Source organism: Mesoplodon densirostris, chromosome 7, assembly GCF_025265405.1.
Source record: "Mesoplodon densirostris isolate mMesDen1 chromosome 7, mMesDen1 primary haplotype, whole genome shotgun sequence".
Classification (NCBI taxonomy): domain Eukaryota; kingdom Metazoa; phylum Chordata; class Mammalia; order Artiodactyla; family Ziphiidae; genus Mesoplodon; species Mesoplodon densirostris.
This window is the reverse complement of record NC_082667.1, coordinates 398,348-423,583: the sequence shown is the minus strand read 5'-3', so window position 1 is coordinate 423,583 and position 25,236 is coordinate 398,348. Positions and strand designations below refer to the sequence as shown.

General features: G+C 42.4%; 1 long non-coding RNA gene across 8 annotated transcripts in view; it reads right to left on the bottom strand.

Annotated features, from left to right (window-relative positions):
- The window catches only part of LOC132494376 (uncharacterized), a 76,341-nt gene extending 51,446 nt beyond the window's left edge, over positions 1-24,895 (bottom strand). For 7 of the 8 annotated variants that reach the window (XR_009533059.1, XR_009533052.1, XR_009533055.1 and 4 more), the window contains exon 1: positions 24,705-24,895. This is a non-coding gene — a long non-coding RNA (uncharacterized LOC132494376). Of the gene's footprint in view, positions 1-23,460; positions 23,558-24,704 lie in introns of all 8 variants that reach the window. The other variant, XR_009533053.1, reaches the window with a different exon arrangement.
- Between the last annotated feature and the right edge of the window lie 341 nt (positions 24,896-25,236).

Here is a 25,236-nt window from a genome sequence, read left to right as displayed (position 1 = left end):
GGGACAGGAGGAAGAAGTAACTGAAGAACTGAAGAGATTCATGACACAGAAAATGCCAAGGGCATCTTCTACATTTGAGGAGGCACTGTTAGTTTTGGAGGCACAGGGCTCGAGCCTACAATGGAACCCAAAGGTGGCAGCAGCCGTTCAGAACGCAAACCAGTGCTACCATGTCATCATCTATGATGAGAAGAAACGAGCTACAACCCAGACATCAATGGATCATTTTTTCAAGAGGGTAGATAGAATTAAATCCAGCAAGGAACCAGAACCTGTGTCATCAATGCCAGGTAAGAGTGAAATTGGAGCTTGCCCCCTGTCTCCTACTGCTGATACTCCTTCACCTCTACCATCTCCCACCTCCTCTCCCTCCTCCGATCAGTAACTCTTCTCGCCTGTTCCCTCGATGCCAGCCCCAGTATCCCAGCTGTTGTACTGTATTACTGTACTTTTCAAGTTACTGTACTGTAAGACTAAAAATGTCTTCTTTGTTTTTGTGTTTGTTTCTTATATAGTGTTTGTGTGAAAAGTATTATAAACCTATTATGGTACAATACCATATAGCCGACTGTGTAACCTGGGTACCTCGGCTAACTTTGTTGGACTTACAAACAAATTGGACTTACAAACGCACTCTTGGAACAGAACTTGTTCATACGTAGCGGACTTACAGTAAAAGCAAAAAAGAAACAGGAACTAATCAAACTTATAAGCTTTTGCACAGCAAAGGAAACCATAATCAAAATGAAAATACAACCTATGGGCTGGGAGAAAATATTAGCAAATGATGAGACTGACAACGGCTTAATTTACAAACTATACAAACAGCTCCTACAACTCAATAACAATAGAACAAATAATTCAATGGAAAAATGGGTAGAAGACCTAAATAAACATTTCTCTAAAGAAGGCATACAGATAGCCAATAGGCACATGAAAAGATGCTAATCATCACTAATTATTAGAGAAATGCAAATACAAATTACAATGAGGTATCACTTCACACTGATCAGAATGGCCATCATTAAAAAAAATCTACAATTAACAAATGCTGGATGGGGTATGGAGAAAAGGGAACCCTTCAGCACTGTTGGTGGCCATGTAAGTTGGTGCAGCCACTATGGAAAACAGTATGGAGGTTCCGCAAAAAAACTATAAAGAGAGTTGCCATATGATCTAGCAATCCCACTTCTGGACATATATCTAGACAAAATTATAATTCAAAAAAATATATAAAACCCTATGTTCATAGAAGCACTATTTATAATAGCCAAGACATGGAAACAACCTAAATGTTCATTAAAAAATGAATGTATAAAGAAAGTGTGGTATACGTATACAATAGATATTACTCAGACATAAAAAAGAATGAAATAATGCCATTTGCAGCAACATGGATGGACATAGAGATAATGATACTAACTGAGGTAAGTCATAAAGAGAAAGACAAATACCATATAATATCACTTACATGTGGAATCGAAAACAGGACACAAATGAACATGTCAGCAAAACAGAAACAAACACACAGATATAGAAAACAGAGTTGTGGTTGCCAAGGAGAGAGTGATGGAAAGATTGGGAGTTTTGGAATGGCAGAAGCAAACTATTCTACATAGGATGGACAAGCCACAAAGACCTACTTGTACAGCAGAGGAAACTATATTCAGTATCCTGTGATAAACCATAATGGAAAAGAATATATATATATATATATATATATATATATATATGTATGTATATATATATATATGACTGAATCACTTTGCTGCACAGCAGAAATTAATACAATAATGTATAAAGGCTGCAGAGGGTGTGGAGAAAAGGGAACCCTCCTGCACTGTTGGTGGGAATGTAAACTGATACAGCCACTATGGAGAACAATATGGAGGTTCCTTAAAAGCTAAAAATAGAACTACCATATGACCCAGCAATCCCACTACTGAGCATATACCCGGAGAAAACCATAATTCAAAAAGATACATGTATCACAATATTCACTGTAGCACTATTTACAATAGCCAGGACATAGAACCAACCTAAATGTCCATCGACAGATGAATATAGAAAGAAGATATGGCCTATATATATAATGGAGTATTACTCAGCCATAAAAAGGAATAAAATTGAGTTATTTGTAGTGAGATGGTTGGACCTAGAGTCTGTCATACAGAGTGAAGTACGTCAGAAAGAGAAAAACAAATACTGTATGTGAACACATATATATGGAATTCAGAAAAAATGGTACTGACGAACCTAGTGACAGGGCAGGAATAAAGGCACAGATGTAGAGAACGGACTTCAGGACACAGGGCTGAAGGGGAGACAGGGACGTAGTGAGAGAGTAGCACTGACATATATACACAACCAAATGTAAAAGAGCTAGTGGGAAGCTGCCGCATAGCACAGGGAGATCAGCTCGGTGCTTTATGTCCCCCACAGGGGTGGGATAGGGAGTCTGGGAGGGAGCCTCAAGACGGGGGGATATGGGGATATATGTATACATTAAGGTGATTCACTTTGTTGTAAAGCAGAAACTAATACAGTGTTATAAAGCAATTATACTCTAATAAACATGTATTTTAAAATACCACAACGTTGTAAATCAACTACACTAGAAAATATTTCTTAAGTGAAAAAGATTTTTTGAATGTATGTTTTATTGTGTGTGTGTACCACAGGTTCAATATATATGAATTATGTCAAATTGATTACATTGTTTTTCAAAATAAAGAATTTTTGATATTCTACATCAGCTGCATAATATAAATGCAGAAAAATTATATTATTTTTTTCTAAAGTTCAGAAATACCCATTTTGCTCATTCGGTATACTATAAACCACTAACTGTTAAAAAGGGATTCATGACCTCTTTCTTCCAAAGAAATATTTCTGCACTCACACAAGTTTAATAGAATGTTCCACCATAAACTGGCTTCCCACCTTAGAGACACGAGATTTGCATCCTGAAATCTCTTTCTTGCAAAAATGTCCAATTAGCATCCTAGCATTACAGAAAAGAAATGCTTTTTGCCAGATCTCAAATTACATACAACTTTATCACGACATCATGTATGTTTTTTTTCCACACACACAGACTGCATTTTATTTTTACAAGAGAAAAATCAACTGACACCAAACATTGTAAATGGATGACCACAGCAAAAGCAACAATGATTGTAATTACCAAACATGAAACACACTCATACTATTGTCATAATATTGACATTCATTCCAGGAATCCTCCACAGCTCCTTTATTTTGCAGTGAAAGACACCATGTTTGTTTTTTGTTTTTTGTTTTTTGTTTTTTTTGCAGTACGCGGGCCTATTAGTGTTGTGGGCTCTCCCACTGTGGAGCGTAGGCTCCGGACGTGCAGGCTCAGTGGCCATGGCTCACGGGCCTAGCCGCTTTGTGGCATGTGGGATCTTCCCGGGCCGGGGCACGAACCTGTGTCCCCTGCATCGGCAGGCGGACTCTCAACCACTGCACCACCAGGGAAGCCTGACATCATATATATTTAAATTATCAGCACTCACCTGAGATCTTCAAAAATCAACAAAAACATAATTTTGTGCTCTCTTTCATTTATTCTGGTTCTAAGTGGTCATTTCTAAATGAAAGTGTTTAAGTATGTTAACGTCATCTTATAACATCATATTTCAAATGACTACCGTCTCTCCAAAGATGCAATATGAGGAACTCATAATTAGGCTCTCCAAAGTTTTACTCTTTGAACCTGTATTACACTTCTGCTGAACTTCACACTGTTCATTATTCTCTGAGAATATTCTTTTTCTTGTATGCCCATCTCACATGCTCTTTCATTTCATGAAGTTTTTTCCTACAATTTTATGCCTAGTTTATTTCTGAGAAAATGCATTATTCCAGATTGATAATTTTAGACACAAAAACTTCTATATAATTCCCTGAGAGTTTCAAAAACTCCTTCTTCTTTTTTTTTTAAATACCTAGATTCTGAAGCTCTCCACAAAGCATTACTAAAATTGCATTTACATAGTATCTACATATTAATCACACATTAATGCATTTACAATTGTATTATGCTTTATTGCTAATTTTGGAGCATAAACGTAGCTGTCTTATTTACCACCCTCTTGGAAATCACTTTAATATTTGCCCTTAGGACTTGAAAGAGAATGGATAAATAAAAACCTGAAGAATATGCAAATACAATTTATATATTTCTCATAAAATTAGGTGATTATCTAACCTTTATCCAGAAAAAAGAAGAGCCCACATACTCTGCAGTCATGATACTCGAGAATGTGTGGTCCTCCAGCAGGAAAACATGCAGTAATCCACGTGGCAGAGTTTACCTGTGACCAGCTGGGGTTAGTGTCCTATGCATTCCTTACATGCAACATATCAGGAGTGGCCAAACTGAATTTGTCAGTTGTGGCAATAAGTGTAATGAAGATTTGTAGCAGGTCATGCTCATATATGCAGCACAGGTACAATCAACATTTTGCTCAATTCTGGTAGATCTAAATCTGTATCTGTTACCTTGTCTTTAACGAGGAAATGTCAGAACTGACTTACCAAAAAAAAGCGTTTTGTTTCTTTGTTTGTTTTAAGTACAGTCACGGTGAGTAAGACATAGCTCAGAACAACTAATGTGACTTAGTGATTCTCTCATCAGGAAATGCAGTTTCTACTTCCCTGTTTATTCTCCACATCTTGTAGTAAGTTAAGTTTCAGTGAAAGATAAATCTACAGGGTGAAAAGAAAAGAAAACTTACATGTGTTGATAAGATCATTCTGACAGGTTTTACCACGTATGTCAGTGTTTCTGGTGATGGACACAAGCTAGAGCTCCCTACTCTGATATTTTCACTGATGTCATTCCCCTTGATCCTCAATTTGAAAGTGGATAAAAATGTTTTCTATGTTTTCTTCTTTAAGAAATTAAATAAAGAATGCTGTCTAGACATGATCCTCTATTGACTTTCAGTCAGTGGTCATCAAGAGAAGAAAAGCACAGAATCTCATCCCCACAGAAGGGTGACATTCAGTCAGGTAAGAAAATTCTCCCCAAAATCAGAGCTTCATCTTTAACATTCAATCAAAGGCTTTCACAGGTTCTTCATACTCTGCACTCAGCTTTACCATACGGGATTGGCTCTGAGAATCTCACACCAGATGACTGACAAGCATGTCATAGTACACTGATCTGGGACCAGATCCTGCCTCTCTTAATGATCTCCCGCAGGGACATTGCAATATTCTAGGATATTTCCTGGAGCCCTCTACTCTATACAGGTACACTTCCAAGTAGAAACAGAAGCTTTGATTCTCACTGGGACCCCTGCTCTGTCCAACCAACCTCTCTAGAAATATGATGTTCTAATCTCTCCTGATTAGAACATTGCACGGTCTCTCACTGTGCTAATTTAGTAAAGGTAAAAGAGAAACAAGAAAGAGCAAACTATGCAGGGAGCAATATATAAGATTCCTTTACTTAATGTATTTATCTGATATACACAAATATTGAGAAATATAGATTCATTTCATAATGGTCAAGAAAAGAGGAGGAGGAACCTCCATGCCAACAGTATATATAAATTGGAATCAATCCTGCATAAGCTCCAGCTAAAGCTTAGCTATGAGGTACTAACTCTTCTCATAAAGAAGCAATAGTTCTCCATCATTTGAAGCACATTGAGGACTCAGACAGCTGGACGCTGAGGGTGTAGTCTTCTGACTCGAATTCTGTACCTGCATCACAGAGCAATGAAATATTCCCAAAGAATTATTAAGGATGAGGTGGGGAGCCAAAATAAAAAAGATGAAACCACAGTCTGCCCTACCATCCGTTCTGCTGGATATTACCACCATCTTGGCCCAGTATGACCTTCCCACTTTTCTCTGGGCCTCCCTACTTCCCACCTCCATCCTCTCATTATATCTTACCTACACTTGGAAACGACTCTAGTTTTTCCACTGATCTTCATCAACAAGCAATCCAAATAGCAACTGTGTATATAACTCCTTAGAAACCTCAGGTCTGACTCAGTAATACATGACCTTCGAAGTCAAAAGTTTTCCTAATTCCCTTTATTATTATTTTTTCCAATTTCCATGTACTTACACTCTCAGGACCTCCACTGTGCTCAGGTTCGTCCTCCCTGCAAAATCTGTCAACTTAGACATAGACTTAAGTACCACCTTCTAATTATCTCCTAGGGAATCCAGTTTTTAAAAAAGCCTCAGCAAGCCTTATGGACTTTATTAAAGACTCTTAAAGATAACCCATGGGAGATAGCAGTACACCCACAGATATCTATTTAATACACCCTCAGAGGAATTTTGTTTCTTTTTTATAAAGTCTCTTCTGTCCAATGAAGACTCTCAGCTCTTCTTCTTCAACATATGCAGTGTCTCACCCTTCTGATTACTCTCTGCTGTATCCCAGGGCCACTCCCTTTCCTGATATTACATTCTTTCCCAATTTTGTATGTTAGTAACAACAAATAACATAAAGTATAACATGTTAATTATTATAAAGTGCACCGTTCAGTGATATTAAATACATTCATATTATTGGGCGATCAACATCGCCATTTATCTTTCTAATTCTTTTCTACGTTTTAAAACTGTAACACTATATCCTTTAAACATAACTTTCTTTTTTGTTCCATAACCACCTGAAAAGCATCATTACCCTCCCAATTTCAATGGTTTTGACTACACTAAGTACCCCATATAATTGAAATAAGTAGTTGCATTGTTATGACTCACTAAAAGTCACAAAAATGGCATATTTGGTAGCTAAATTTCCTCAGGATTCATCCATGTTGTAGCATATTCCTAGATGCTTTCCTTCTTAACACTGAATAATATTGTATTATATGGTTATACCACACTTTGCTTATCCAGGAACTAGTGGATGAACATTTAGGTTGCTTTCATATTTTAGCTACTGTGATTATTACTGCTCTATACACTGGAGTACAAATATTACTTTAAGAACCCGATTTCAATTCCTTTGGGTATACCTCATAGTAAAAATTTCCTGGATCATGTAGTAATTCTATTTTTCAATATCTGAAAAATTGCCATACCCTTTTGCAAAGCAGCTGTATCATTCTACATTCCCACTAACAGAGCACAAAGCTTCCAACTCCCTCACATCCTCACCAATACTTGTTTTCTGCTTGTGTGTGTGTGTGTGTGTGCTTGTGTGTGTATGCATGCACACAAATATATAAACATGAATTTAATGATACGGAGCATCTATTCAAGTGCTTAGTCATTTGTACATCTTTTTGAAGAACCATCTATTCAAGTCTTTTATCCATTTTTGAATCAGGGTGTTTGCTTCTTGTTGAGTTGTAGGAGTTCTCTGTATATTCTGAATAGAATCTCTTGTGATAGATGGCTTTCAAATATTTTCTCCCATCTTGTGGGTTGCCATTTTATTCTGTTTACATTCCTTTGATACACATTTTTTTAAATATGTACTGCAAATTGTTTATTTTTTTGTTAGCTGTACCTTTGTTGTTCCTTCGTTTCATACTGAGGAAATCACTGCCAAATACAATGTCATGAAGCTCTTCTCCTGTGTCTTCTTCTAAGACTTTTTATTTTATTAGGTCTTATATTTAGTTTTTTGATATGTTTTCATTAATTTTTGCATATGATGTTAGGTAAGGGTCCATCTTCCTTCTTTTGCATGTTGACAACAAGACTTCTCAGCATCATTTGTTGAAAATACTATCCTTTCTACTTTGAAAAGACTTGGCAACTTGTCAAAACCCATTTAGCCATATATCAGGGTTTATTTCTGGGTGTTCTATTCTATTCTATTGGTCTTCAATAAGGGAAAAAATAGTATAACCTATCCAGGTTGATGAAGAACATAAAGAAAGACCAGGACTGAGAATTAGGAGGGCAATATAAAAAAGCAGGGAGTAAAAGACAGTGTGAGAGAAGATCTTGTACTTGCAAGTTCATGGAAATATGATCATGTTAAATCACTAAACGCCTGACTTTGAACAATACCATAAATGTGCTAGCAAGAAACGTAACACTTACCCATCTCTGGGAAATACAGTATGGGCAAAAAGATAAACTACACACAAATATATTAAAAAGGGAAGGGTTTTCATGGTGTGAGAATATTGTGAGATTTGAAATACAATTTACTTCTGTTCTACCATTAACTCTAAAATTTCTCAAAGTGTACATACAAGCAATTCCAATTCTGGTAATGTGCTTGACAGGTTTAATATGAACTTCAGCAGACCAGTAAATGTACATTCATAGTAGGACTGTTCCCTAATCCAAAAAACAAAACACAAAAACTGGAAAGACTAGAGTTCACTTTGTCAACAGACATACAGATGCAGCGGTGGTTAACGGGCCAAAAAAAGAAGGTGAGCATGGGTGCAAGAGGTTAATCCCCAGTCTGGTGTGGGGTGCAGAGTTTGAGGGTAAAACCGGTAGAAAATGCTTTTGTTCTATCCTTGATTTTTGAGGTATGGAAATTCACAGGTCACTACCTTCATTTCAAAATGAATGAATGCACTATTCAATTTTTTTAAAAACAGGAGAAGTAAACATGAGTGATAATAAATTTTAAACTGTTGGTAGTCAAATAAGATACTAAGAAAAATTAAATAATATGATTTAAGAATGAAGTGGAGAGATTCTCTAAGATGGTAGCATTCAAAGACCCAGAGCTTGATGCCTGTCATGGGCACACCAAAGTCACAACTGTTTACAGAACAGCAATTGATGAAAAAGGCCGAGACCTATCATAAAAGATGTTTTAGAGCTAAAGATATAAGGAAGGCACCTCGGCAAGACAGGAAGGAAGGGCAAAATCTCAACAGAGTCAAGACCCATCCCCCCAGGTGGGTGGCCCACAGATGGGAGAATAATTACAATTTCTGAGGTGCACCCAGGTGGCAAGGGGTATGAACCCAACGTCAGGCTCCCAAGCCCAGGGACCCTGTGCTGGAAAGAAGGGTTCCTAGAAAGTTTGGCTTTGAAGACCAGTGGTGCTTATTTTCCAGAGAGCCAGAGGGTTGTGGGAAATAGAGATTGCACACTTAAAAGATGCTCACAGGGCTTCCCTGGTGGCTCAGTGGTTGAGAGTCCACCTGCTGATGCAGGGGACACGGGTTCGTGCCCCGTTCCGGGAGGATCCCACATGCCGCGGGGCAGTTGGGCCCATGAGCCATGGCCGCTGAGCCTGCACGTCCGGAGCCTGTGCTCCGCAATGGGAGAGGCCACAGCAGTGAGAGGCCCGCGTACTGCAAAAAAAAAAAAAAAAAATGCTCACAAAATCCCACATGACCCGAGAATCAGAACAGAAGCAGTCATTTGAACGGATCCTGGGTCACACCTACCTCCTGGTCTTGGAGAGTCTCCCAGAGAGTCCAGAGGCAACTACAGCACAGCCTCAGGGACACAGACACTGGCAGCAGCCACTTGGGGGAGCTCCTTCTACCTCGTGGCCACTGGTACCAGCAAGCATAATTTCTGAGTCCTCCCTCTATCTTTTTAGCCTCAGGGTCTAGCCCTACCCATTTCCACCAGACTATAGACACAAGTACTAGGATGCTGCAGGCCAAGCAACTGACTGAGCAGGGGCATAGCCCCATCCACCAGCAAACAGGCTGCTTTCAGACCCTCTCAATGCACAGCTGCCGCTGGACATGGGCCCAGCCACCAAAAGCCCCAGGACCAGCCTCCACACCTAAGTGGAGAGGCACCAGCCCCAGAGTCCTTGGCCCCTCTGACAAGTGAGCCTGCTCTGGCCTTGGAATCAGTCTCACCGGCGGCAGGTGATTACTGCACAGGGACTGGATGGAGCTTGGACCGACCCAACAGCAAATCTGCTCTAGCAGTGGGATCAGCCTCATACACCAACAGGCACACACCAGCTCCAGGAATACCACAGCCCAGCAGCCTGTGTGACCAGAACACTCACTTGCAGGCCAGAAGCAGCCATGGACTCACTTGGGTCTTGACCCTGCCCATCAGAATGACAGCACAAGATTAGGGATACCCCAGACCCTGCAGATAGCTGTGCCAGGAACAGTGATCCAACACCAACTCTGAGACTCCTGGGCCCTGCAGCCAGAACTCAGGACCTGTGTCTTCCTCCCAGTAGCCAGCATCACCCCAGTGACTGGGCACTAGCCCTGATATCACCTGGACTGCAATTCTACCCATAAGTGAACCAGCACTAGATTTGGTGTCCCACAGAGTCGTGCAGCCAACTGCCTTATGATTTAGCCTCACCAAGCAGCACAGACAGCCTCCATACAAAGCAGAGTCTGTCAAACAAGCCGTCTGGGGGCAGCCAAGCCTACCAGACCACCCACAGCAGTCAGCCCACCACAATAGAAGAGCCCAAGTAGCCAACATAGGGGGTACACCTAGAACATATAGTTCTAGTGACCAGGGGACAGTGGGCTGCTGGGACACATAGGACCCCTCCTACAAAAGGCCACTTCTAGAAGGTCAGGAAATGTAACGAACCTACTACATACACAGCAATAAAAACAGCAAGTTAAGAAAAATGAGGTGACACTGAAACACGATCCAAATGAAGGAACAAGGTAAGAGCTCAGAAGAGGATCTACGTGAAGTGGAGGTAGCCAACCTCCTCAACAAGTAGTTCAAGGTAATGACTACAAAGATGACCAAAGAACTCAGAAGAGGATCTACGTGAAGGGGAGGTAGCCAACCTCCTCAACAAGTAGTTCAAGGTAATGACTACAAAGATGACCAAAGAACTCAGAAGAGGATCTACGTGAAGTGGAGGTAGCCAACCTCCTCAAGAAGTAGTTCAAGGTAATGACTACAAAGATGATCAAAGAACTCAGGAGAAGATCTAAGTGAAGTGGAGGTAGCCAACCTCCTCAAAAAGTAGTTCAAGGTAATGACTACAAAGATGATCAAAGAACTCAGGAGAAGATCTACGTGAAGTGGAGGTAGCCAACCTCCTCAAAAAGTAGTTCAAGGTAATGACTACAGAGATGATCAAAGAACTCAGGAGAAGATCTACGTGAAGTGGAGGTAGCCAACCTCCTCAAAAAGTAGTTCAAGGTAATGACTACAGAGATGATCAAAGAACTCAGAAGAGGATCTACGTGAAGGGGAGGTAGTCAACCTCCTCAACAAGTAGTTCAAGGTAATGACTAGAAAGATGATCAAAGAACTCAGAAGAGGATCTACGTGAAGGGGAGGTAGTCAACCTCCTCAACAAGTAGTTCAAGGTAATGACTACAAAGATGACCAAAGAACTCAGAAGAGGATCTACGTGAAGGGGAGGTAGCCAACCTCCTCAAAAAGTAGTTCAAGGTAATGACTAGAAAGATGATCAAAGAACTCAGAAGAGGATCTACGTGAAGTGGAGGTAGCCAACCTCCTCAACAAGTAGTTCAAGGTAATGACTACAAAGATGATCAAAGAACTCAGAAGAGGATCTACGTGAAGTGGAGGTAGCCAATCTCCTCAAAAAGTAGTTCAAGGTAATGACTACAGAGATGACCAAAGAACTCAGAAGAGGATCTACGTGAAGTGGAGGTAGCCAACCTCCTCAAAAAGTAGTTCAAGGTAATGACTACAAAGATGATCAAAGAACTCAGGAGAAGATCTAAGTGAAGTGGAGGTAGCCAACCTCCTCAAAAAGTAGTTCAAGGTAATGACTACAAAGATGATCAAAGAACTCAGAAGAGGATCTACGTGAAGTGGAGGTAGCCAACCTCCTCAAAAAGTAGTTCAAGGTAATGACTACAGAGATGATCAAAGAACTCAGGAGAAGATCTACGTGAAGTGGAGGTAGCCAACCTCCTCAAAAAGTAGTTCAAGGTAATGACTACAGAGATGATCAAAGAACTCAGAAGAGGATCTACGTGAAGGGGAGGTAGTCAACCTCCTCAACAAGTAGTTCAAGGTAATGACTAGAAAGATGATCAAAGAACTCAGAAGAGGATCTACGTGAAGGGGAGGTAGTCAACCTCCTCAACAAGTAGTTCAAGGTAATGACTACAAAGATGACCAAAGAACTCAGAAGAGGATCTACGTGAAGGGGAGGTAGCCAACCTCCTCAAAAAGTAGTTCAAGGTAATGACTAGAAAGATGATCAAAGAACTCAGAAGAGGATCTACGTGAAGTGGAGGTAGCCAACCTCCTCAACAAGTAGTTCAAGGTAATGACTACAAAGATGATCAAAGAACTCAGAAGAGGATCTACGTGAAGTGGAAGTAGCCAATCTCCTCAAAAAGTAGTTCAAGGTAATGACTACAGAGATGACCAAAGAACTCAGAAGAGGATCTACGTGAAGTGGAGGTAGCCAATCTCCTCAAAAAGTAGTTCAAAGTAATGACTACAAAGATGATCAAAGAACTCAGAAGAGGATCTACGTGAAGTGGAGGTAGCCAATCTCCTCAAAAAGTAGTTCAAGGTAATGACTACAGAGATGACCAAAGAACTCAGAAGAGGATCTACGTGAAGTGGAGGTAGCCAATCTCCTCAAAAAGTAGTTCAAGGTAATGACTACAAAGATGACCAAAGAACTCAGAAGAGGATCTACGTGAAGTGGAGGTAGCCAATCTCCTCAAAAAGTAGTTCAAGGTAATGACTATAAAGATGATCAAAGAACTCAGAAGAGGATCTAAGTGAGGTGGAGGTAGCCAACCTCCTCAACAAGTACTTCAAGGTAATGACTAGAAAGATGACCAAAGAACTCAGGAGAGGATCTACGTGAAGTGGAGGTAGCCAATCTCCTCAAAAAGTAGTTCAAGGTAATGACTATAAAGATGATCAAAGAACTCAGGAGAGGATCTAAGTGAAGTGGAGGTAGCCAACCTCCTCAAAAAGTAGTTCAAGGTAATGACTACAAAGATGACCAAAGAACTCAGGAGAAGATCTACGTGAAGTGGAGGTAGCCAATCTCCTCAAAAAGTAGTTCAAGGTAATGACTATAAAGATGATCAAAGAACTCAGGAGAAGATCTACGTGAAGTGGAGGTAGCCAACCTCCTCAAAAAGTAGTTCAAGGTAATGACTACAGAGATGACCAAAGAACTCAGGAGAGGATCTACGTGAAGTGGAGGTAGCCAATCTCCTCAAAAAGTAGTTCAAGGTAATGACTACAGAGATGACCAAAGAACTCAGAAGAGGATCTACGTGAAGTGGAGGTAGCCACTCTCCTCAAAAAGTAGTTCAAGGTAATGATTATAAAGATGATCAAAGAACTCAGAAGAGGATCTACGTGAAGTGGAGGTAGCCAACCTCCTCAAAAAGTAGTTCAAGGTAATGACTACAGAGATGATCAAAGAACTCAGGAGAAGATCTACGTGAAGTGGTGGTAGCCAATCTCCTCAAAAAGTAGTTCAAGGTAATGACTACAGAGATGATCAAAGAACTCAGAAGAGGATCTACGTGAAGTGGAGGTAGCCAACCTCCTCAAAAAGTAGTTCAAGGTAATGACTACAGAGATGACCAAAGAACTCAGAAGAGGATCTACGTGAAGTGGAGGTAGCAAACCTCCTCAACAAGTAGTTCAAGGTAATGACTACAAAGATGATCAAAGAACTCAGAAGAGGATCTACGTGAAGTGGAGGCAGCCAATCTCCTCAAAAAGTAGTTCAAGGTAATGACTACAGAGATGATCAAAGAACTCAGAAGAGGATCTACGTGAAGTGGAGGTAGCCAACCTCCTCAAAAAGTAGTTCAAGGTAATGACTACAAAGATGACCAAAGAACTCAGAAGAGGATCTACGTGAAGTGGAGGTAGCCAATCTCCTCAAAAAGTAGTTCAAGGTAATGACTACAAAGATGATCAAAGAACTCAGAAGAGGATCTACGTGAAGTGGAGGCAGCCAATCTCCTCAAAAAGTAGTTCAAGGTAATGACTACAGAGATGACCAAAGAACTCAGAAGAGGATCTACGTGAAGTGGAGGTAGCCAACCTCCTCAAAAAGTAGTTCAAGGTAATGACTACAAAGATGACCAAAGAACTCAGAAGAGGATCTACGTGAAGTGGAGGTAGCCAATCTCCTCAAAAAGTAGTTCAAGGTAATGACTACAAAGATGATCAAAGAACTCAGAAGAGGATCTACGTGAAGTGGAGGTAGCCAATCTCCTCAAAAAGTAGTTCAAGGTAATGACTACAGAGATGATCAAAGAACTCAGAAGAGGATCTACGTGAAGTGGAGGTAGCCAACCTCCTCAAAAAGTAGTTCAAGGTAATGACTACAAAGATGACCAAAGAACTCAGAAGAGGATCTACGTGAAGTGGAGGTAGCCAACCTCCTCAAAAAGTAGTTCAAGGTAATGACTACAGAGATGATCAAAGAACTCAGGAGAAGATCTACGTGAAGTGGAGGTAGCCAATCTCCTCAAAAAGTAGTTCAAGGTAATGACTACAAAGATGATCAAAGAACTCAGAAGAGGATCTACGTGAAGTGGAGGCAGCCAATCTCCTCAAAAAGTAGTTCAAGGTAATGACTACAAAGATGACCAAAGAACTCAGAAGAGGATCTACGTGAAGTGGAGGTAGCCAATCTCCTCAAAAAATACTTCAAGGTAATGACTATAAAGATGATCAAAGAACTCAGGAGAAGATCTACGTGAAGTGGAGGTAGCCAATCTCCTCAACAAGTAGTTCAAGGTAATGACTACAGAGATGATCAAAGAACTCAGGAGAGGATCTAAGTGAAGTGGAGGTAGCCAACCTCCTCAAAAAGTAGTTCAAGGTAATGACTACAAAGATGATCAAAGAACTCAGGAGAAGATCTACGTGAAGTGGAGGTAGCCAATCTCCTCAAAAAGTAGTTCAAGGTAATGACTACAAAGATGATCAAAGAACTCAGGAGAAGAATGGACGACCAGAGCAAGAAGGTAGAATTATTTTAAAAAGAGTTAGAGCACTAAAGAACAACAAAACAGAGATGAGGAATACAATAACTGAAATGAAAAATACACTAAAAGGAAACTACTGTAGACTAAATGACACATAGGAATGAATCAGAAAACTGAAGGACAGAGTACTGGCAATCACTGAAGATGAACTGTAAAACAATAGATTAAAATGAAATGAAGTTGAACAGACATGTGAAACATCAAGTGTACTAATATTTGCATTATACTGGTCCCAGAAGCAAAAAGGAAAGAGAAAGCAGTGTAGAGCATACCTGAAAACATAAGAGCTGAAAACTTCCATAACCTGGGAAAGAAAACAGACATCCAAGTCCAGTAAACACAGTAAGGCCAAAACAGGATCAACCCAAAGAGGACCACACCAAGACTCATTGTAATTAAAATGGCAAAAAAATAAAGATAAAAAGACACTATTAAAAGGAGCAAAGGAAAAGCAACAAGTTACAAACGTGCGAACTTGCATTAACTTATCAGCTGACTTTTCAGGATAACCTCTGCATGCCAGAAGGGAGTGGCATAGTATATTTAAAGTCAAGAAAGGGAAAAGCCTATAACCAAAAGTACTCTACCCAGCAAGGCTCTCCTTCAGATTTGATGGTGAGATCTAAAGTTTTACAGAGAACCAAAACTAAAAGAGCACAGCATCGCCAAACCAGCTTTATGAGAAATCTTAAAGGGGCTTTTCTCAGTGAAAAAGAAAAGGCCATGACTGAAACATAAAAATTAGAAAAGGAAACTTACTAACGGAAAAACCTCATTGGATACGGCAAATATTCAACAAAGGCAGTAAATCAACCATGTACACAGCTAATAGGAAGGATGAAAGAAAACAGTAATAAAATCATCTATATTCACAATAAGAACTTAAGGGACACACAAAACAAGTAGATGTAAAATATAAGGTCAAATTCAGTAACTGTGGGGGAGCAGGGTAACAATGCAGGGTTGTTAGTGTCCATGTAAAATTAAGAGCTCAGCAACTTAAATAATCACACACACACACACACACACACACACAACTGAAAGAAATCCAAACATAATATTAAAGATAGTCCTCACATCACAGATGAATAAAAGGGGAAGAAAGGAACAGTGAAGAAATTAAAGAGGGATTCTAAAAATACCAAAGAGAAATGAAAAATGAACACACAGTGATCCAAAATCTATGGGACACAGCCAACGCAGTTCACAGGGGGAAGTTATAGTGATACAAGCTTATTCTTAGGAAACAAGAAAAATATCAAATAAACAACCTAACATTACACCTGAAGGAATTAGAAAAAGAAGACAAAAACAAAACTCAAAGCTGTCAGAAAGAAAAAAATTAAGAAAACAATACCATAGGCAATCACACTAAAAATAATAAGATACCTAAGAACAAACACACCTAAGCAGGTAAAAGACATGTACTCAGAAATCTATCAGCCATTGGTGAAAGAAGTTGAAGGCAACAGAAAAAGATGAGAAAATATAGCAGGTGCATGGACTGGAAGAATTAATACTGTTAAAATAACCATACTGCCAAAGACAATCTACAGATTTAATGCAATCCCTATCAGAATACCAAAGCATTTTCATAGAACTTGAAAAAGTAATTTTAAAATTTGTATAGAAACACAAAGACCCCAAATAGCCAAACAATCTTGAGAAAGAACAGAGCTGGAGGCATCAGGCACCTTTACTTCAGATTATACTGCAAAGCGACAGTAATCAAAGAGCATCGGACCGGAGCAAAAACAGACACAAAGATCACAGGAATAGAATAGAGATCCCAGAAATAAGCCCACACGCGTATATTTAATTGATTTATGACAAAGCAGGCAATATGGAGAAAGAACTGTCTCTTCAATAAGTGGTACTAGGAAAACTGGTCAGCTACATGGAAAATAATAAAATTAGAGCATTTTAGCACACCGTATATAAAATTAACGCAAAACTGAATAAAGACCTAAATGTAGGACCATAAAACCCCGAGAGGAAAATACAGAACATTCTTCAACATAAATGATAGCAACAGTTTTGCGTTCAGTCTACTAAGGCAAATGAAACAAAAGCAAAAATAAACAAATGGGACTTCATTAAACTTAAAAGATTTTGCACAGCAAAGGAAACCAAAGACAAAATGAAAAGACAACCTGCTGAAGGAGAGACAATATTTGCACATGATAAGAGGTTAACACCAAAAAGATGACCAAGCAAGGGTTCATATCTAAACTACAGAAACAGCACATACAACTCAATATCAGAACAACACCCAAAATATTTTTTTAAAAAATGAGAAGACCTAAATAGACATTTTTCCAAGGAAAAAATACAGATAGACAGCCAGAATGCACAAAGATGCTAAACATAGCTAATCGGCAATAAAATGCAAATCAAAACTATGAGATATATCACCTCAGTCTTGTCAGAATGGCTGTCATCAAAAAGGTCACAAATAACAAAGGTTAGTGAGGATGTGGAGAAAGGGAAACTCTTGTAAACTCTTGATGTGAATGTGAAGTAGTGCAGCTACTGTGGAAAGAAGAATGGAGGTTCCACAAAAAACTAAAAATAGAACTACCATAATATCCAGCAATTTCCCTCTTGGGTATATCAGAAGAAAACAAAAACACTATTTAAAAAAAAAAATAACTGCACACCAATGTTCATAACAGCGTTATTTGCCATAGCCAAGATATAGAGTCAAACTAAGTGTTCAACAATAGGTTAGGGGATAAAAAATGATATTTATGATGACTTCAGCAAAAAATGAAATTTTGCTATTTGCAAGAACATGGATGGACTTGGAGGGTATTATGCTTAGTAAAATAAGCCGCAGAGAAAACAAGCCTGGTAGGTTATCACTTACACGTGGCATCTAAAACACTGAATACAACAACAATGAAACAGACTCACAGATTAAAGAACAGACTAGTGGTTACCAGAAGGGAGAGACAGGGTGGAGGAGCAAAATAGTGGTAGGAGATTCTGAGGAAGAATCCACTATGTATAAAATCAATAATCTACAGTGACGTTCTGTACACCATGGGGAATAGAGCCACTCTTTTATAATAAGTATAAATGGAGAAGAACCTAAACATTTATGAGTCACTATGTTGTACCTCTGAAACTAATATAATAATGTAAATTAACTATAGATCAATAAAATATAAAGTAAGATACAATAAAGGAGAGACAGATTATTAGATAGAAATCAATTAAATAAACACAAGTTTTGGAAATCAAGGAATTAAAAAACAACATGTAAGACAACATTGGCCTTTAAAGTGTACGATCTATTCATTTAAAAGAAATCATTTAAGTGGTGAAAAATGGTACCCATTCTCACAATTTTGTATATCTAGGATAAATTATTATCTACAAAAATATGTTACAAATATTCACTCAAAAAGAAAGAGAAAATTTGGATTAACCCATTTTAGTATACAAATTTAATATCAAAGTCTCTATGTAACATTGATGTGAATAAGTTCTGTTAGCCACTTCTAGATTCTTTGTGATGTAAAATCTTTTAAAGCATAAAAATCAGCCTTTCTACATCATTCCATTAGACATACATAGAAGTTAAAGAAATGAGAAGACAGAAAAATCAACCAGGAAGGTGAATTTACTGAGAAACAGCCATTCGTTCTCCCTCCTCCTTTGCTTTTCCTCCTTTCCCAGGTCTCTTTCGGTTCCAATCAAGAGAAGTCTTGAGAATTCTGAGAATATTTCTTTGAGGGCTTCAAACCACCATACCTATGTCCTCTGCCACAACTACACACACGGGAACAAAAATAAACCTCTGCTATCTACTCATGTAGGAGAGATTCATGCAAAATAAACTCCTACATGGAGACCAACAGGTGAGTTTTCTACCTGTTCTTTATAATGTCCTTCCATTATAGTAAATCCCACACATTATGAGGCAGAAGGGGTTATGTGAGCTCTTCCTTGAAGTCAAAAACCTTGCATTCATTTCAAGTACCTGGTGATCATAGGGTACAGCCAGGGAAAGTGCCATCACCCTCGGGGGGGGGGGGCGGTGAATGGGCTTCCGCAACCATGCACCTCCTGATGAACAGATTCTGAAGAAACAAAGGGCGGTCACACGGCAGCCAGCCTGTCAGACTGTCGGGCCACTGGGCAACCCCACCAGTCTGGAAGTGCCCCATAAGTTGCTCAAAGCAAAACTCTACACCCCCACCGTGAAGCCAGGCAATTTGGGCCAGAGAGTCAGAGGAGACCGGTAATCAACTCCTCCTCTCTGCTCACCTCCTTGGGGTTACAGCAACCCCATCTCCAAACCCAACTCTGATCCTGGAGTGCCAAGGTGGGAGCACAGGTGGGCTCTGCCGGTGCTTCAGCGCCTTCTGGGAAGCCCCCTAGTTTGAATATGATTTGAGTTTGATCCTGAGAAACCATCAGAACTTCCCACCAGAGATAAATGAGGAGATTCTGGCCTTTATTAGTGCGCACAGTGAGCCCGGTTGTCTTGGCTGTACTTGCCAACCCTCCTATTTTACGCACCTATGTTTATCCACCTTCCTCCCTGTGAGTACCTTTGATTAACCCTGAGCTCAGACTCCTGGCCTATTACAGTGACTTTTTCAGTCTTTCTTTAAAAATGTACAGGTAGGGTTTCTCTGGTGGCGCAGTGGTTGAGAGTCCGCCTGCAATGCAGGGGACACAGGTTCATGCCCCAGTACGGGAGGATCCCACATGCCGTGGAGCGGCTAGGCCCATGAGCCATGGCCGCTGAGCCTGTGCGTCCAGAGCCTGTGCTCCACGACGGGAGAAACCACAACAGTGAGCGGCCCGCGTACCGCAAAAAAAAAAAAAAAGGACAGGTAATAAAATGAATTTAACCTAGAAGCAGCAGCTCAGTAAGGGAAATAAAATCATCAGAAGTTATCTAATCACAGCCACAGCCATCCAGGGCCCTGTCTTATCTGCTGGGGCATAAGAATGGGACCTTCCTAAACTTGAAGGGCATCCAATCAGATAAGTTGATTACGCTCACCTCTGGCTCTTGGAGGGACTGCTAGGCAGTCTACCCAGTGTATACTGACTGCAAAACACGGTCATGGTTTTGAAACACCTATGCTCCGGGAAAGATTTTGCGGTGCATGGGGAAGGTTTCTTTTTTTTTTTTTTTTGCCGTATGCGGGCCTCTCACTGTTGTGGCCTCTCCCGTCGCGGAGCACAGGCTCCGGATGCGCAGGCTCAGCGGCCATGGCTCACGGGCCCAGCCGCTCCGCGGCATATGGGATCCTCCCAGACCGGGGCACGAACCCATATCCCCTGCATCGGCAGGCGGACTCTCAACCACTGCGCCACCAGGGAGGCCCGGGAACGTTTCTTTTTGACATCAAGCAAAAAATAAGTCACCAAGCCCTTTGAGCACAGGGCTTCTTAAGAGGGACGTAGAAGGAAGGAATGGGCAGAAAACATGATCTCCTCGGAAGTGCAGGGCGTTTTTCCAAAAGAGTAGGATTTAGTCTCAGTTTAAGGAGAACACCTTTAAATAGCTGGGACAGCTCCAAACTGCAGTTTAGGGAACGAGTGCTCCAAAAGAACAGTGCTTTACAAGTCCTGGCCAGGCAGCAAGAGGATGAAGAGTTGGTTTTGCATAGTTCTGAACGCAGGAGTAAAGAAACCGAGGCATCCCTGACTAAAAGGGCCCGAGATCCTATGGCATCAGTGGGTCAGTCAGTTGCAGGGGGCAGGGGGTGTGGGGGGCGATATTTCTCTCTCAACGTCTCCCAGGGCAGCCACCCCTCCCAACCCCACCCCCCTACTCCCTTCACCCTTCCTCCCTCCACTGTTGGGTCCCCAGGGACAGCACTTCTTGAGCTGGAGCGCTCAAGCACCATCTCTGCAGTCTGGATTCTTCCTGGAGCCTGGCAAGTTCTGGGACAGGAAGCCAGGTCTGCAAGGCCGCTGGGGTGCAGTCAGCCCTGGAGGTCTGGAGGGGAAATGGAGCCCTGAAGCCCACCCATGTCCTTGAAGCCGAGGGAGGAACACATCCTTCTAACAGTACTTCTCAGGGGTCAGCATGCTCCCCACCCGACGGTGATCCATACTCACTTGAGGCAACAAGGACTGCCTCTAACTGGCCCCCTCGATTGCGCCTTAAGGGTCCTCGCACATGTGTGAGAGCGCAGGCCCTGGATCTCTTTAGTCAGCCTAGGCCAGTGCTGCCGGGGTCCCTCCAGTCCCATCCCCCAGCCCCTCCCTCTGGGACTGTATCTAATAGAAGAAAGAGCACAGAGGAATTGGCTAAATCAAGGGACCTGGGAGCCTGGGCATGAGTTTGAAGACCGAGAACCTAAGGCACAATTACATATTATCGGAGACTCTTGTGGGGTGTGTGGGGTGAGGTTAGGAGGCTGAGAGGCTGAGTCGACCTGGTGAGTCCAGCCCCAGGACACCACACAGCCCCGTCCCCCCTTCCCTGCCATCAGACAAGGGGTGCCGCAACTCCAGCCGGGACTCTGCACTTCCCCCTCCCTGATTCTCCTCCAGAAGAGCAGGTGGTCCCGCTCTGAGGGCAGCGGCAAGACAACGGACCAAGTCCCCCCGCACTAAGGCGCTACTGGAAGCTCTTCCTGCACAGCAGTGCTGGCTTGGAGCAAACCCGAGCAGCGCCAAAGTTGGTCTCGTCCTGCAGCGGAGGGACGCAGGGTTTAAGCCAGCTGCCCTGGCTTTAAAGCAATCAGCCCCCGCTTTAGGTCAGGTGACCCGACTTTACATCACTGTGTGCCCCTCAAGCCTGCAACTTCAAAAGTTGGGAACTTCACTTTGATCCCAGCACCTCACATAGCTGAATGCACACTAGTCACCCCCAAGCCTGGCTTAGAGGCAGGATATAAGGTAAGGGGATGGGCGTGCACTCATGGTGATGAGGGTGTACTTCATGTACCAGAAGGGTCTAGGCACTCTGGGGTACAGCTAGGAGTGCACGATACAGCAGCTCCCTGGCAAAGCTGGTGAGGCCCAGGGAGAGCAGACACACCCATGCGTGCAGAGGTTCCAGGACGGGAGCTGGAGCACAGCCAGCCAGGAGGGTGTGAAAGTGGAGGATCTGAGCCTTTTGTGAAAGGCAGACACAGAGGATGGATGAGAAACAAAGACCAGATGAAATATGGATTTGAAAAACACACCCTGCTCTTGAAATTGGGGTTGGGGGGCACCCCAGACTTGAGACTTCTTACTCCCCAGTACCTAGTGCTTTGGCCTTTGCCCAATTACTTATAAAATTTACTGATAATATCTAACCCATAGAATACTGCATTTGTAGTGGTATTGCATGTTAATGTTTCTATAGTGGAAAAATCTTTTCTACAAGAAACATGTACACTATCTGAAATCAACTAAAACCCCTCTTTATAAAGTACTATATTGGACTTCCCTGGTGGCGCAGTGGTTAAGAATATGCCTGCCAACGCAGGGGACATGAGTTCGAGCTCTGGTCAGGGAAGATCTCACATGCTGCGGAGCAGTTATGCCCATGCGCCACAACTAGTGAACCTGCAGGCCACAACTACTGAAGCCCGTGGGCCTAGAGCCGGTGTTCCACAACAAGCGCAGCAAGAGAAGCCACTGCAATGAGAAGCCCGCGCACCACAACAAAGAGTAGCCCCCGCTCGCCGCAACTGGAGAAAGCCCGCGCACAGCAACGAAGACCCAACACAGCCAAAAATTAATTAATTAATTAATTAATTTTAAAAAGTACTATATCCTTCTATACATCTTCTCTGGGAAGCACAGAGATGGCGTGGGAGAGTGAGAAAGACCAATATTTAGTGCACATCTCTCATGCAGGTGCTCTGCTGGCTCAGATACATTTATCCCCACTTTACAAAGGAGGAAATAAGCTCAGAGAGGTTTAGTAATGTTCCCAAAGCCAAACAGCTATTGAGTGGCAGAACCAAGATCTGAACCAAGTCTGTTACCTCCAAAGCCTAAGTCCTCATCACAACAAAACTCAATTAATATTTACATTTATCGAATTACATTGCAGCCTGGGGAGTTCTTGGCACAATCCTGAATAAGAGTGAGAAAGAAAAAAATAGCATTGTTCCTACAGTCAACCAAAATTTTTGGAGCAGCGGCTAGATGCCTGGTCCTTTTTGGGGTTCAGCAGTGATCACGACAGGAAAAGTCGTGCTTTCATGAACCATGTAGTGGGGAGGAGAGACGGGTGCAACTTGGGTAAGGGATTTCACCTTGCTGGGCCTCTGTTTTCTCATCTGGAAAATGGGATGGGTGTTCCTCATTTTCTGGGATTGTCCGGCTGGACATTCTCTGATTCCATAAGAAGCATTTGTTTTCCTGTTTCTTTAAAATTCATTCAAGCCATGAGCCGTGATGCATGTTGTTAGCTGCTCCCCAAATCACTCTTCCCCACCCTTTTCCTGTGATCAGGTCTTTCCCGAAACATGACTCACAATCAGTCAAGTCACAGAACCTAAGGGGCACCCAGCAGAAAAATTCCAACCCTTGCTTCTCAGGAGCTCTGTGGTCTACCTGCCAGGTAAACTTAACTCACCTGGGACAAGGTGGCCATCCCTGGTTTCACATCAACATGATCTCAGGCACAAACCTCCTTTTTTTCCATTTGGTCTTTAAGTTACTTGTTGAAACAACTGTACAAATATGACAAAGGTATAAATCAGGCATCTTCTGCCCTCAGCGCCTACTAATACATGATGTTCTGCCACTTTAAGGATAAAGATAGAACATTTCAACATTCTGCTGCCCTCATCATTTGTCATTTTTGTTGATATTTCTATTGAATACATCTTTCAATATTTTAACAATGGAACATTTATTTAGGTTGCTCCAGACCCAGCCTTTAGTGGTAAGGGATTTGTTGTCATATTTCTATTATGTTTCCTTTAAAAACCATTATCCTATTTAAATGGATTAAGTCAATTCTATAGGCATGTATCTTATGATATTCATGAAATGAATCCATAGAGGGCAGTAGTACAATTGATCGCACTTGAGAACCTCTAGTAGCACAGTTAAGTGTACATATTATCTACATGTAAACCAAAGTACATGCCGAGTGAGATTCTCCTACCCTTTTCACTCTGTGCCCCTCAAGCCTGTGAGAAATGGAATATTTCTTGCCATCTCAGTAAACAAAGGATATCACAGTCATCAGCCCTTGCAGCCCTCCAGTGTGAGCCGCGAGCCCTGAGGATCTCAGGATATGCAAATACAGAATGCAGGCCCCAGAGCGCTGAGGTGCATATGAAAGGAAGGAATTCAGGGAGCCCAGCCTCTGGCATCTCCTCAAACAAAGAAAAGCGCTGCATTCCTCACGTTGGGAAAGCCGGTTTTCCTTAGTTAACAATCACCTGCTGATGGTCCCCATTACCTGCGCCAGAGCCCTGCCCTGTCCCCTCCCCCCGGTCCTTTAGCTCAGGGAGGAAGGAGGGCAGAGGGACTCCGCTGAATAAGGGGCCTGCGAGCCTCGGGAGGAGTTTTTAGCCGCCTTCCCCGCAGTCGCGGGGAGGCGCGCTGACGCTGCAGCCGGGCCCTGCGCCTCCCTTGCCCCGTTTCCCCTCAGGACACTCAGGCCGACCCCCTCCCCACGCCCCCCAGGCCCCGCGAGCCAGGCCGAGGGCAGGGGCGAGAGGAGGGACCGAAGTTCCCGGGACCAGACGCTGGGGGCCGCCCTTTCTGCACAGCAGCGGCGGGTGGCAGCGAACCCCTGCCCCTCAGAAGCTGGTCTTGCCCTGCCGCCAGGGCACCGTACCAGGCGGAGGGTCGGCGCCCACTTACCCGGCCCGCCGTCCGCACGACTGTCGCGGCTTCGGCCTCCGGGGCCCCTCCAGAGCCGGCAGCGTCAGTGAGGCCGCCCTCGCCGCGGGCTCCGGGGCAGTTCCGTGAAGGCGGAGGGAAGAGACCCCGAGCCGGGAGCTCCAGCTCTGCGGAAACGCGGGCTCCGTTCTGGGCGCAGTGGGTGGGACCGCTCTGCCCCGAGGCCTTCTGGGAGGGACGGAGGCGCCGGGGGAGGGAGCCGCCAGGAGCGCAGGGCCCCGTCGGGGGTCCTGGAGGGGCGGCCCGGCCTGAGGGCCCCGCCCACTGTGACCGCAGCCCAGGCATTTTTCCTGGAGTCCTACACTACAAAGTTAGAAAGATACACGGTCTATAGTAAATATTCACAAATGATTGTTGCTGCTGTGCTTACTATCCTATTAAAGGTGTAAAATCCATAAAACACTTTAAGCTCAAAATTAAATATGAATTTTTACCTTTCTAATTATGTCTCTGCTATTCACAATTGTCGTTAATGAATCAGAGACTGTGGCAT